A 14,043-nucleotide genomic window follows, 5' to 3' on the forward strand; every position below is an offset into this window, starting at 1 on the left:
AATCCTCAGAAGATCTGTTGTCCCCAACTGTTCTTGCTGGACAATGGGTAACCCATCCCGTCTCTGCTCCAGCTCCCTACAGCAGGACTCTCTGCTCTTTGCTCTCTCATTTGGGAAGGAGCAGACGAGAGGCCCTTTTCACACTGACCAGCTCCCAACTCTTGTCCCTTTTCTTGGTCATCTCCACTTGGGCACAGCCATCTGTTGGGTCATACAGTTTCAGACCACAAGAGAGCAGCAGTGCACAGCCACTACATTACTTTCCTGGAGCTTATTTAAATTGTGTGCCCCCATTTGTTGCAAGTGAAGAATGTGATTTTCAGGCAGCACTGAACAGCCAGAGCTCATGAGACAATCAACATGAACTCTGGCCTTAAGCCTCTAGAAAAATCAGATTTGTAACGAGTGAGGGCAATCTCTAATTCTCATTCTGGAAGCAGTTTTTATGAGCTGCAGGTAAACTGTTGCATACAATCAGAGCTGAAGGCATATTTATCTTAATGGAAAATGAAAAATATACCCTCTCTTCCACTGATTAGATCTGTTTTTGTTTGTTGCAAACCTTTCTGTAACAGCCATTCACTACTATTTTCATTACAGTTCAGGCGCTGCAGGAGAACTAAAGTAGGATCAGGAGGTGGCAGCAAATTAAGCTGTTATATAAACATCTGCTTCTGATGCAGCCAAACAACTGACTGCTGCATTGTGAAGCAAGTCTTAGACCCCATTTCAAGTGAAAAAGCTTTTGGCATGAAGGAATACAGCTCAGGGTTTTTTGATTGGGATGGCTGCACTTTCAGCTCCAGCTGGAGACAACCAGAATATTAACTGATGTTTTCATAAATTGCCAAAACATTAATCATCTGTGCATTTTGGGGCAATAAAATCCTGTCCACCTTCATGGCTACGTATATGTAGACCAGCTCATGCACAAGACTTTTTTATTTACCTCAGAAGCTGCAGGAGATATTTCTAGTGGGCTGAGAAGGTTGTCACTTTGTATTCATGCACTTATAAAAAGGGAGAAATGAGTTGGGATCTTCTAGTGTTCAGGAATCTGCTGGGCTGGCAGTGCTGGCCAGCTCAGCAGCTGCTGGCCCTTCTGGGAGAACCTCACAGCTTTGTGCTCACAGCTTTGTGCTCTGCCACTGGGTCTGAGATACACCCTGAGGACACTGAAGGTGTGCAACAGTGGGGGTCATTTTAGTGATCATTGCCTTGTATTAAGCCCTGGTGAGGCTGCACCTCAAGTATTGTGTTCAGTTTTGGACTCCTCACTACAAGAAAGACATTAAGACCCATGAGCGTGTCCAGTGAAGGGTAAAGAAGCTGGTGAGGGATCTGGTGAACAAGTCCTGTGGGGAGCAGCTGAGGAAGATGGTATTGTTTAGCTGGGAGAAGGATCAGAGGAGACTTACGGCTGCCTACAGCTTCCTGAAGGGATATTATAGCAAAGTGGGGGTGGGTCATAAGTTCATAAGTTCATAAGGTTGGAAAGGACCTATAAGATCATCTAGTCCAACCATCCTCCTATCACTATCTCTACCCAACTACTAAATTAAATCCTTTAGCACCTCATCTAAACGCTTCTTGAACAGCGCTAGGGATGGGTCATCCTCTTCTCTTAGGTAACAGTGATAGCATGAGCGATAATGGCTTCAAGTTGTGCCAGGGGATATTCGGGTTAGGTATTGGGAAAAAAAATATTTTCTCTGTAAGGGTGGTGTGGTATTGGATTAGGCAGCCCATGGAGGTGGTGGAGTCACTGTCACTGGAAGTGTTCACAAAATGTGTAGATGCGGTACTTAGGGACATGGTTTAGTAGGCAATATCTGTGGTAGGTGGACAGTTGGATTAGATGATGTTAGAGATCTTTTCCAACCCTAATGTTTCTTTGATTCTGCACCTCAGCAACAGTCCAGGGAACATTAGTGAGGCCTTTTGTCCTCTCGTGGTACAAAATACCTGTGGTCACTGCTTCTGGATGTACACTGCTCCTGCTGAGGTTTGAAGTGGAGGCTAGGCTTTGTTCTTCTGCCTCAAACATGCAACTAATTTGAGGCTAAGTTCTCACTGAACATTATAGCTTTGTCACTGGAGATTACACTAATGCTGGACAGGTATAGGCTTGACTATGGACAACTGTGAGTGAATAACTGGGAGGAAGTCTGTGGTAGCACTGTCACCCCCTCTGGGAGCCCAGGAGCCTCCTCTATCCCACATATAAATCTCCTCTCAACTCACTGCAGATTAATGGATCCCCAGGCTGAGAGATCTATATCCCCATTCTATGGCCTATGATGAAAAAAAAGTGTAAATTAAAGCACTAACCAGCTGTGCTATTTATAAATAGGAAACATTGTCATGTTCTGAGAACAGCTTTAAAAAGTGTTATTAATCCAATGCTACATTAAAGAATGCCTCTTGAAGAAAAATTGCCTGTGTGGATCTCGCTCATACTGTTTGCTGAGATGGTGATGGACAATATTGTCAGTGCTAAATCTGGGGGATATGGATGCTACATGAGAAGCAGAGTTCTAAGATGCACCAGCCCCTCTTTAACATGCAAATCTGCACCCTATATACATTCATAAACACACCTTCTAGTGTTAAAAACATTTTTTACAAGATTTTCAGTCTTTCTAATACTTCAGAAGCAATTTAACTAAGAATTGTCAGCTGGATTTTATTCATCTGAGTGCATTATTCTTAGAATTTTTCACTGCTTTCCGTAACAGGGAGAGAGGAAAGTATGGCTACAGAGCTCTAACAGGTCACGAGGCAGAGGGCAAATTCTGTCCCCTCCAGGTAAACCTGCTCTGTCAGCTGTGTGGCTCAGGGGCATGTGCTTAGTCACCTGCACCCTCTAACTTGCTCACAATATTTCCAGTCTTGGCTTTGGTCTATTCCAGCCCTCTCTCTCCCAGGCAATGCATGGGCACAGTGGAGAGGATAGCCTGTAGGCATTCCCGTAGGAGAAAATGTCTTCTGTTTAACTGAGAGGACACACTTTTGCTTTGCTGGGCTAAGCATGTGAAGTTAATATAATCTGTTTCATCAGATATATTAAGGATTCTCAAAAATTCTCCATCCTCATAATCACTGTGCTGCTGATTTAAGACTGTTCCCATTGACTTTCTCTTTCATAAACGTAAGTCAAAAGCTTTTTTGCTTTATAGAAGATATTCTATTGTCCCTTATGCCACTGAAAACTAAAATACATTTCTCTCAGCTACTGCTGTACTCTTACTTCTTTCTTTGTAATTCTATTTTCACTTCTGCCTCTGTGTCCCTAATTCTATTTCCATGTTTCCCTCCTTTTAATATGAGGCATAAACAGAGCATCTTACTTTGGGAAAATACTGCTGTAAAATGTTGATTACCAAAAAAGGAAAAAGAAATCAAAGCTCTGCCTTTTTTTGTCACCCTTGTGGAGACAGAATTAGGACAGGACTAAAAAAATTCATGCTTTTTTCACATTTTCAAAGTAACCTGAAACATTATGTTTTGGCATGAAACACCTAATGAGTATCACCATGGCAACTCTGAAGATACTCCACTGAATCTTGTTTGGTTTTACTGTTATCACTTTAAACCACTAAAATTAAAATAGTGGAAAGACTACCCTCTTTGCAAAACTTAGGTCAGCTTGAATGATCCATGATGAGAATAGGAAATAGGTTTTCTTGTAGAGCTGTGAATACTTCAGTTGAGAGGAGCAATGGAGTAGGCTCAAGTGCCTTCCTCTGCTACCTGGGGATCAGGTCAGTCTCTTACTTCTGGCTTTGTGTTTGTTAATGAACAACCACTTAACCCAGCAGAAGGTCTGGTTTATCAACACCATTACACTCTTACCCTGTGCCACAGTAGAAAGCATCCTGTTGACAATGTGCTTGTCAACTAATGGCAGAAACATAGGCAGAGGTAGAACAGGAAAGCAGTCAAAAATGACTCCTAATTTCTGAGATGAGTCCAGCTATAGACAAGTACAAGCAAACAGACTCAAATGGGAGGTGGCACAGCAGGAAATGTGGTCAGAAATAACAAATGCAGCAGATGAAAGGCAAAAAGGGGCAGCACTGCGGCTCCTTGTATTTTGGCAAGTATGAATTTATATGTTTTGGGAGGTATCAAGTTATTAATGTTGAGAAAATGCCAGAGAGATGAAGTAGCAAAGTGGGAGGGTACAAAGGGAGGCTGGCTAACATCTGACAAATGTCATGCTTGATTTTTTACAAAAATGCAAAGATGAGCTTAAATTAATGCTGATTTTTCAGACATTATTTTGAAGGGCCTATTATTTTGTCGAGCTTAACTGAAAGACACTAAATTTCTCCTTCAAAATTCTCCTCCATCCTTGTAAACTCCCCGAAAAATAATAAGAATTCCTTACCTGCATGGTTTTGCAGTCATGGTTTTATATAAATTAATGTTTAATACCTGAATTACACAAACATAGAGAACATTTTCATCAAACATTGTATCTGCATTAGAGAATGCTATAGCAGGGGTATTGTATGATGCATAATACCAGGGATGTCTTTGATGACTCAAGAAGTATTCACTTGCTCTCCTTTTTTCTTCTTTATTCCAGTTATATTCTAAAAAGACTTAAAATTCTTCAAAACTGAATTGGTGTAATTGTCTTGTTTTTGTCTCCAGCTGTTAGAAGTTTCTTTATTTATAATGTACTTTGGGCTCAGGTGATATTGGCTGAAGATAATTGCATGTATGAATGGCAGTAACAGATTGGCTTTTATGGGTATGTTTGTGTAACAGACTATGGAAAATTAAAGTAAAAAATGGGGCCTCAGTAACTGTTGGTAATAAAGACGACTTAGGGTCTGGTTCAGCATGATACTGAAGTAGGTGCTTAATTTCAAGCATGTGAGCAGCCCCATTAAACTTGGCTGCACAAGTAAGTATTTGAAAGATCAGTCAGAAAGGCTTCTAACATTTAGGGCATAGTGTAGAAAAGCAAAAAATTCTGATAGCCTGTTCTATGTGGACTGAAAAATGATCAATGGATATTTTACATTCAGGCCCACAGGTTGTGAAAAGGATGCTAGAAATGGCCTAAGAAAATGAAAATAGTGTCTGAAGTGAGGGGGAGAAGGAAATGTCAGTCTTGTCCAGAAGCACTTAATTTTGACCTAATATGTCACTGAATGAAGAGGGAAAGGCCTCTGTTTTCAAAAAGAATTTGACTGTCTCCTTATGGAGTTTAAATGCTGTTTTGATAGGTACACAATGAAACAAGCCTTCACAACCTAACTGATTGCAGATCCTGTGAAGTAAAGAACTGGGACATTGAATTTTAGCTCATTCACTGATTCTTTATAACCTTCTGACACAGACAAAGCTGGGGACCTAAAATAAGAACATACTGCAATTTAGATAGCCTTAACAGCTAGTCAAGGGACAAATGGGCTGTCTGTAGATCTCTGAGGAAGCAATTGTAAATATTCCAGATATATAAATGGAACAGAAAGACATTCTGATCCCAGGACTAGTAAAATGTCACCTCTGCAAAAGTTGCTTGCAGAACTTAAAAAATGTCAGAAAGTGGAGAGTAGGTAAGAAAATGGAAACTGGGATGAGAAAACAACTACTTACTTAAGGAGTTATTGAAAACTGCTTGAAAAACTATTTAGGACAAGCCAAACTACATCAGAGATTTAACAGTAATTTTTCACGTAGCAGAGGGGAGGTGTTCCAGGAGGACAGCACCAAGACAACTGCTATGTAAAATACAGAGTGGATTTAATTAATATCTTATTTCAAATGCCTGCTTTCCATATTGTAAGATGAGATATAGTTCACTGAATTGAATACACCTGTGTACACAAGATCTTTGGGAAACCTGTGCTTCCTATGTGACATTGAGGCTATGCAGCTGTGACACAAAGTCTACTAGTGGAAGAGAGAAGTGTGTCACTGAGAATGTCTATTGCAAAAATACCACCAAGACTTTTTGTTCAGTCACATTTCATAGTGCAGATGAGATAACTCTCACTCTAACCTCTTACCAATCACACGTGTTACATAAAACCATCTAGAGTGGTATTTGTGCTCCCTGCTAATTAACTAGACACAAGAAGATTTTTCTACTGGAATTCCATAAGTTTGGTAGATGACTTCTTTTTTTCTATCTCAAATATCCGTTTTCTGGGAGTGATAAAGCAGCGAGGTCTCAGCATCTAAAAAGTTTTGACTTTCCTTTTATCTTCAACTTCCACTTAAAAATTTACAGGTGGGTAACTGAGTTCTCAGTCCAGTATCTTATCTGAATGAAAATATTTTTTATATGAATGGATGTTTTGTCCAACATACCAGTGGGAATAAAAGAGGTAACTACAATACTTTATTTTTATTTATTTTTTTTATGTGAGCATGAATCTATTGGAAAAGCTACACACTTTTATTCTAATGGGCAATAGGCATCCTAGCTTGCTCATTCAGATAGTGATCAAATCCCATTATTTCAATTAAGGTGGAAGCAATTCTGTTTCAATTTTGTTTATAATCTTTCAAACTAACATGCAAAAGGGCAACCATCAAGTGTCCTAGTAAAATATGAACTGTCAATATTCACGGTATAAATGACTATGAAACAGAAGAAACCTTGAAACTCCAAATTAGATATGTATCAGACAGTGATTACCCTGAATACATCTGTAAGGTGGCATAATTTTATTGCCTACACTGAACAATTTTATGTTATATATGTAAACTAAGTTTGAACCCTGAGTTCAGTTTCATGAGCAAGAGAAACCCTTTCCATGGCTTCTGTGGTTGGGCATGGATCCTACCATTCTTCTCATATGAATCCCTGATTATGATGTCCCCTGACCCTAGTCCCAGGTTTCATGCTCAGGCACCAGCCAGGCACTGACCAGGGAGCTCCTCAGTACTTTCAGGAATCATGAGTATGGAACCTGCAGATGAGCTTTATTGCTTTACTCTATGAGAAAAATGAGAAAGAGTTAAATCCACAATTACAGCTTGGGTTGGCTTGGAATGTAAATATAGCCACAGTGAATATCAGTGGATAGCTCTATGTAGGTTGAAGAGAATTAATGTGTGCTGTATATCTAATCAGAATTCCAGATGGAGTTTGCAAACAGATTTTACAAAAAGAGAGCGCTACATAATTGATAGGTATCCATACCACACTGAAGAGTTGATTCATTGCTAGGAATAGAGGCATTACCTCAATCTCTTGTATGCCTAGGATGTGCTAATAAGAGCATTTTCAGTTTAAGTGATGAAAGATAAATACCCCAGTTTGCACAGATACATTCCAGTGTTACTACCTGTAGAAATGAAGGAGGAGCCACAGTAAGCTATTATTTTTTATCAAAGTATACATGTAATGTAGAATGGGTAATCTGATGGGAGTGTATGTGCATGTATGCACCTAAATAAACACATATGTAGGCTATCTGTGGATTTGCAGGGATAAACATGGAACTGTTGGCTTCATGTCATAGGCTGCTTGTTGCATGCTTGTTCCATGAGATGCAGTATGATGGTGTGATGAATGGTCACTGTCCCATTTAGAATGGAACAACATTTTTCCTAATGACTGTGCACACAAGCAAGCAAAATAAACTTCTTTTGGAATATTATTTTAATTTATAGATAATGGTTTGATGGACATACTGTTCAGCTCCTCACTCATGTATTGGAACAGCTGTTAATTAACTGGGTGAATATACAGCAGTACAATAACAAATTATCATTTATCATTTTGTGATATTATATTTGCTAGAGCTTTAAAAACCAGTAAGGCATAAACTAAGGAAAAACACAAATACTCAGTTTTGATTTAATGTACATGATGGGCTTTGTAATTATGACAGCACTTATTACTGATTATATACTAGCACCTATAAGACCCAGGAAAATCTGCTGTAATGAAGTTGCAACTCAATTTTAAGAGGAAGTGCTGACTGCATTTTTCTTTTTTTGTATAGACTATTGAAAATAATTATGAGTATATTGCATGCTATTTAGCAGAAAATATACCAGACTTAAGACATACAATTCTTCTTAAAGAAGCAATAAGAAGATTAGAAAATATGATACTGTACATTTTCTTATGGGTGGAGATGCAAACTTTTACTCTTGAGTTCATATTAATTCATGACTTCTACTCATGACCATTGTTACTTTGCTAGGACATGACTCTGCTTTCATTGAACTCAGCCTCAAAACTCTTTCCACTTTCCTGGTACAAAATCAGGTTAGGAGAGCTGCTTTTTCCTAATGATATGTAGTCAATAGTTTAAGTGTTTATTCACACACACATACACACACACACACCCCAAAACAATTGGAACCCAGGCTGTATTAGGAAAAGTATTGCCAGCAGGTAAAAGCAGTTTTTTTTACCTCTTCACTCAGTAGTGGTGAGGCCATACCTGGAGTACTGCATCCAGTTCTGGGCTCTTCAAAACAAGTGAGACATGGAGTGGCTGGATTTTTAACAGAAAAGTGAATTTAATAGAAGTGCCCACTTTTGAGACTTGAAATTAATCATTATAAGGCTCCCGATTCTCTAAATATAATGAATAACAGTGGTTATTTTATTTCTTGTTGAATTATTTATTTGTTGGAGAAAAGTTTTTATTCTGATTGCTTATTTACATATTCCTTACTCAATAAATATAGACCTCAAGTAATTTCTAAAAGCAGTAACTATAATTGTTACACTTTTCTAGTATGAAAAATTATGGGAGAAGCTCATATATGCACAATTGAAGAATTAGATAGAAAAATGTTATCTAATAAACTATTTTTATTTATTGCTGATTTTGGTCCTGAATGCATGTAGAATATTGGATTCTTGCTACTACCAGCATGGAAAAACAGTTGTGTATCTGAGGGCCAATACAGGTAATTACAGTTAAAACAAAATAGAGGTTGCTACTTTTCACTACTTGTCCCGAAGTCACAAACATATATTTATACACATTTTACACTGTTCTACACTATTCCTGGTTTGGAAGGTATTGGACTGTAGATTTTCCACCATTTTACTCATTATTTTGCTTAAGCTGCTTTGAAATTATTCAATTCACTCTCCCCCTTGTGTGTGATATGTCTGAGTGCTTGGCAAAGATAAGAAGAACACAGCTGTTTTCTGTCAGGTTGATTTAATGATGGAGATCAAAAAGACATTATACAAAACTGCAGAACAAGGACTCATTGTTAAGAATGACTATAAAGTAAAGTACCATAGTATGGAAAATGGAGAGTATGAGTGAACAGTTTCTGAGCAAACAAGGCAATGCTAAACCGTGAATAGTAAGTGTCATCCTAGGACATGCTATTACATGTCCACTGTGTATAAAAAATAATTCATTTGCCTTTCTTTTCTCAGATGGATGGTAGAGATTGGGTCACAGTTTATAGTTATGCGGGTTCGTCAGGAACAAGCTATCAAGGCATGGGATGGGATTCCCAATAATGCAAATTTCTGAGAGCACATTTGACCAGTATTTCTTAAGATAGTTTAGATACCTTTCATATTGACTTAGTGTGAAGAGTTAGAGCTGATTATCTAAGATCTTTTGCCTAAGAAACCTAGGGTGCTATTGATAACATTTTATATTTCTATAACTAAGTAAAAATCAAGAAAGATCAGCTATCAGTTATGTAGTTTAGCTGTTGAAGACTAAATTAGTAATCTTTGGTTTCTAGATATTATGGATCTGCACAATGCAATTAATCTTACCTATAATAAATCTTTTACAGTGGGGTGACTTGTTTTTTTTTTTATCTTCCCTTTCCCCCGACTCTATGAGACTCTCAGCTGACAAGATTATAGTTAAATATCTAACTTCTACATGCCCAACTATGGTGAGAGCACTCTCAGTTTATCACTTCCAATTCTGAGTTTCCTATTTACAGTTTTCTTTCTTGAGCAAATATATGATTTGTGAAAGTGATTCAGAATATCCTTCCACAGATGGATCCAGGAGCTTCCCACCTGGTTCCATCTGAGCCAGGCTTGACAAAGAATCCATCTAGCCAAAATAATGCCTTTGCAGCAAGGAAGGCCAGTGGTCTTTTTGAGACTGCATCAAGAACAACACTGCATCATCTGCAGGTCATCTGTGATCCTTCTGTTCTGTTCAACACTGATGAGGTCATAACATCAGTTCAGGGTCCAGACCTAGGTTCCCAGATACAAAGGGACATGGACAGACTGGAGAGATTCCAGTAAAAGGCCATGATGGTCCTGGAAGGGCTTGGAGCATGTGAGCATGTGGAAAGTCTGGAAGAGATGGCATTGTTCAGACTGGAGGAGAGAAAGCTCATATGAATCTTATCTGTGTGTATAAATACCTGATTGGAAGAGGAAAGAAGACAGAGACAAGCTCTTCTTAATAGAGCCCAGGCATAGGAAAAGAGGTGATGGACATAAACTGAATCACGGAGGTTTGCCCTGACACTCTGAAACACTTTACCGCACAGGTGAGAGCGTATGGAGTCTTTATCCTTGCAAATATTCAAAATCTTTCTGGATGAGGCAGGCTTTCCTAGGCAGCTATGCCTTCAGCAGGGTTAGGTAATCTCTGAAGGTGTCTTCCAACCTCATCCACTCTGTAATTCTGTGATCAAACAACTGCTAACACGCAATATTGAAAGTCTCTAGTTTCACTGTGGAAAGAATGTAATGTTCCGCTTCTCAACATTGTCACTGCTTACTTCTGTTTGGCCTGAAGTATGAACTTCTGTTGCATAGAGTGGTTTTGTAATGAGTCTTTCCTATATTTGTGAAGAAGAAAGTTCTGCTTTCTTGAAGGCTGTTGTATTTACTACACAGACTGAAATTCTTTTTCATATTAGTAGAGGGAGGATTTAATGGCTCTTAAGACTGAAGATTTACTCAGGACATTTTTTTTTTCACTCAGTTTAAGCAGAGACTCATTAGTGTTAGACTGAACCAACCCTGATGCATGATTCTACAGTTTGGCCTCTGGTTACTCATTACCAGTTATGAGAACCTGTCTAATTAGAATTGAAACACTGACTTAAGTCAATTATAAAAAATTATCATAAATATAGTTGCACTGGAAGTGCAAACAATTCTGAGAACATTAAAATTTCCTCCTGTTGGTTTTATTTTATCTGCACTAGATTTAACTGTTGTTAATTGTAACTTCACCACATTTCATAAATGTGAATTGTAATGATTCAGAAAGCATGAGGGATATTTCCTAGGAGAAAGTACCCCAAGTTTAACACTGCTCTAGCCTGCTTACTATCTGAATTCATGAACTGAGGATCTGAGTCTGAGCAGGAGCATATGTGCATACTTGGTTCTGTTGCAGCAAAACTGAACAACACAGTTAATATTAGAATGCAGTTTGGGTTGTAATAATTCCTGGTAGCTATTCCTTTCTACCTTATTCTTATAGAGCAATCAATAAATAATGTGGGTAAATACAGATATGAGATCATTAATTTGTCTAATCCACACAATTTTCACCCACATATGATTTTATTTAAGATATTTGGTATCAAGACCCAAACTGTACTACTTTTTCTGTGTGACATGTGCAAGTGGAGTTGCATAAGTTTTTTTGAAATAGGAGACTGATCATATAATTTTTTTTACCTTTCAAAAGATTTAAGGTTGCTTTAATGTTTACATGCAAACACGTGAGCTTAGCAAGACTACGTTATAGGCACGGTTATTATGTATACAGCTATCGATTCTGGCTCCCAGCTACTGTGGATTTCCACAGTTCAGCAATGCTTGACTGTAATTTTCCTGAACTTTTGTATCAGATGCAGTTTCTCATAGTTGAATTATTTAGAAACCATATGAATAACTGAGCTACAAACCTCTTCATGGTCTTAAGAGCTTCAGAATGGCAGACTGATCCCAGTGCCCATAGAAGGAACTTTTGATCAGAAACAGCTGAGATGTGCAGCAGTAAGAATTCCATGGCAAAGCTACTATGTAATTGCCAAAACATACTCCTTAGCAGTCTCTTAAGGCTACAAATATGAAAAAAAATATTAAAGCTTCACACTTTTCAGAATGGTTTTAAATTTACATTTTCTTTGCCAGATGCTTCCAGTTCTACACAGTGTCTTCTGTTTTCTTTAAAATTCTCTTCTTAAGTATAAAAAATTACATTTTTAGGAAATATTACTGAGACAACAGCATACTCCTACATCTAAGAAGTCTGATTACTCTGTATCCAATTCTATTACTTTTCTCCATACATTTTTTTTTATTTTTTTTTAGATATTTTGAAATCAATTTAAGATATTATGGTTGTAAAGTTCATGTCAGGTAAGAGTTCTGGTTTCTAATATTCTTCAGTTTTTTGAAGACTTTCTCGTTTTATACTATTTTAAAAGATATAGATTCATAGAACCATTTGAGTTGGAAGAAACCCTCAAAGGTCATCTAGTTAAACTCCCCTGCAATTAACAGGGACATCTACAGCTAAATCAGATTGGTCAGAGTCCTGTCCAGGCTACTGTCCTGTCACAACAGACCCTGCTAAAGTCTGTTCCTTTGTTCTTGTAGCTCCCCTTTAGATACTGAAAGGCCACTATAAGGTCACCTCTTCTCCAGGCTGAACAGCCCCAGTTCTCTCAGCTGTTCCTCGTAGGAGAAGCGTTCCACTCCTTGGATCATTTCTGTGGCCCTCCTCTGGATGCACTCTAACAGGTCCAAATCTCTACTGTACTGAGGGCTCTATTATCTGGATGCAGTGCTCCAGGTGAGGTCTCACAGTGCGGAGTAGAGGAGCAGGATAACCTCCCTTGACCAGCTGTCCACACTTCTTTTGATGCAGCCCAGGATACAATTGGCTTTCTGGGCTGCAAGGTCACATTGCTGGCTCATGTCCAGCTTCCCAACAACCAGTACTCCCAATTGTTTTTCAGTAGGTCTATACTCTTTACAACTCCCAGCATGTACTGACAGTGAGAGTTGCCATGACACAGGTGTAGACCTCATGAGGTTCTTCCAGGCCCACTGCTCAAGCCTGTCTAGGTCTCTGAAAGACATCCCATCCTTCAGGCATGCTGACTACACAACACAGCTTGGTGTCATCCACAAACTTGCCAAGGGTGCACTCAATTCCACTGCTGATGTCACTGATGAAGGTGTTAAAGAGCATTTGTCTAAGTACTGACCCATGAGGGACACCAGTTGTCATTCAAAGCTCCATCTGGACATGGAGCTATTGACCACCACTTTCTTCGCCGGGGAAGATTTAGATTAGACCTGAGGAAGCATTTCTTTTCTGAAAGAGTGGTCAGGCACTGGAATGGCCTGCCTAGGGAGGTGGTTGAGGCACCATCCCTAGCGCTGTTCAAGAAGCGTTTAGATGAGGTGCTAAAGGACTTAATTTAGTAGTTGGGTAGAGATAGTGATAGGAGGATGGTTGGACTAGATGATCTTATAGGTCCTTTCCAACCTTATGAACTTATGAACTTATTATGAACTTATGGATGCAATCTTATAACCAGTTCCTCATCCATTGAACAGTCCACCTTTCCAATCCATATTTTCCCAGTTTGGAGAGCAGGTTGTTATGGAGGACTGTGTTAAATGCCTTGCTGAAGTCCAAATAGATGACATCAATAGCTCTTCCCTTGTCCACTGATGCAGTTACACCATCATAAAAAGCAACAAGGTTTGTCAGGCAGGACCTGCCCTTGGGGAAGCCCGGCCGGTTATCCCATATAACCACCCTCTCTTCCACGTGCCTTTGCATAGCTTCCAGGAGGATCTGCTCCATGATCTTCCCTGGCATAGAGGTAAATCTGGAAAGATGGTAGTACCCTGCGTCATCCTTTCTACCCTTCTGAAAAATTGTTGTGCCATTGCCTTTTTTCCTGTCACCAAGGACTTCACCTGACTGCCACGACTTTTTAAATATCATAAAGAGTGGCTTGGTGGCTACATTAACCAATTCCCTCAGGAATTCTGCTATGCACCTCATCAGAACCCACAAAATTATGGATGTGAGTGAAGATGATGAGACTGTTCTCTGATAAATA

This window comes from Cyrtonyx montezumae, unplaced genomic scaffold (assembly GCF_038088225.1).
Source record: "Cyrtonyx montezumae isolate F1298 unplaced genomic scaffold, pur_monq_1.0 scaffold_3, whole genome shotgun sequence".
Lineage (NCBI taxonomy): Eukaryota > Metazoa > Chordata > Aves > Galliformes > Odontophoridae > Cyrtonyx > Cyrtonyx montezumae.